The sequence below is a fragment of the Tasmannia lanceolata genome, unplaced genomic scaffold (assembly GCF_043159265.1).
Source record: "Tasmannia lanceolata isolate RefF3 unplaced genomic scaffold, GAP_Taslan_0.1 ptg000029l, whole genome shotgun sequence".
Classification (NCBI taxonomy): Eukaryota; Viridiplantae; Streptophyta; class Magnoliopsida; order Canellales; family Winteraceae; genus Tasmannia; species Tasmannia lanceolata.
The window spans coordinates 10,988,202-10,990,188 of NW_027518706.1; positions in this window are offsets into that span (position 1 = coordinate 10,988,202).

Consider the following 1,987-nt stretch of genomic DNA (forward strand, 5'->3'; position numbering starts at 1 on the left):
AGGTTGAAAATGGGAGGTGGGTTAAGGTTGGTTTAAATTTATGAATATAGAAGGGTGGTAATGGCGTGAGAAGTAAGAAAGGTGCAGGTGTAGAGGAGAGATGATTGCAATTTCATGTTTAAAGTAAGTGGAGGGCCGGTGGTGAACAAAGTAGTGGAGATTGGAGGATCCACACGCTAAGCCATGGCATGGCTTTGAGAGAGAGAGAGAGAGAGAGAGAGAGAGAGAGAGAGGGGGAGATAGATGAGAATAGTATTTGTTTGAATGCCATCTAAGCCAAGCTTTGTATTTGGAAAAGTGAGGGGAGAATGAAATCTAGAAAATAATCGTATCATTTTGAAACTGTTATTGGACTGAAAATAGTCATGCAAAATTTAAAGGCTAATTATGCTGACACTACAATGTCTTGATAATTGCACCAACTCAGATCGTCTTTTATCATTTAAACACCGGGAAATGATAAATGTGCCCCTTTTCATCACTTAGGACACCCAGCTGCATTGTACGTGCAATCAGGTCATTTCATTCCTTAAATGTGAAGTACATGAGCCCCTTTGCAGTCATAGATACACTGTAGCTGGGTGTCCCAAGTAATGAAAATGGGGAAAAGGGAAATGATAAATGTGCCCCTTTTCATTATTTGGGACACCCAACAGGGAAATGATAAATGTGCCCCTTTTCATTACTTGGGACACCCAGCTACAGTGTATCTATGACTGCAGAGGGGCTGATGTACTTCACGTCAGAAGGCTTCAACGGATTTTATTGCCACATACACTGCAGTTGGGTGTCCCATGTGATGAAAAGGGGCGCATTTATCATTTCCCTTCCAAAAGCTATCACAAGCCGGCTAAGGCCCTTTGCTTTAGCTCTTAAGGCCCTCCTGATGTACTTGCTTATTCATCTATGAACCTGGTAGGGGTCTTGCCTAACCCCAGCTTACCCATCAAAAAAAAAAGCCAGCTAAAATAGAAAATACAGGCTGAATTAAAGCAATTATTAAAACATGGTAGTGCCAATATCTGTAGCTTTTTAAAACGTTTTGAAATAATAAATAATGAGATGCATATGTCATGCAAATGATATGCAAGGACATCTGACTTCTCTTAAGGATCAAACCTACTTATAAGGGCACTACGAGGGATTGCTAACGATAAGGATGTGTTATCATCAAAATGGCTGCTAATGATGAAGATGTTTTATTCTCGAAAAGGAAATTTAGATCAACAACATGCTAGAATGATTTATTTCATAATTAAGAATGATCCTAACCCTCCGATCTATAGAGAGATTGTACATTATAAAAACCTGTATAGATCGGACGGTTAGGAGCATCCTATGGAAATGGGAAATGACTTTTAGGGAACAACCTATTTACATCGGGCCCCAACAAATGTATAGTTTGGATAATCCTATGGAGTGGGTCGTACAGTACTTTTGAAAAATACTGGTCTATACTGCCACTCAATAAACGTGGTGTGGGAAATGATATCAGCAGATTCAGCTTCAGCACAACCATGTTTTAATAATTGCACAAACCCAGCTTGTCTTTTCTTTTTTAATCGGTTTGTGATAGCTTTTTGGGAACCGAAATGAACTTTGACAGCTCTTTAAATAATAAAAGACAACATGAGTTAGTGCAAATATCAAAACATAGATGTCGTAATATCATTTCCCAATATTTAATATGGGATTTTCTATGGAATTTAGCAGAAAGCCATTTCACACTCCCACAAAGAATAAATGTAACAAGCAAATGAGAAACAAAATCAAATTTCTATGATCAAAGAATGGTTTATATCAATTCCAATTATTCTGTTGCCGCGCCCGCTACTTGACCATCAAGTATTCAAGTTTATATACATCAGCAAGGAAAGATCAGTCATAAAATCCAAGTTAATTGCGAAATTATCTTCGCCCAAATCCCAAAAGTATGAATCCAAATACCTATGACACTAATCCATTCAATCAACATAAGCACACAAAA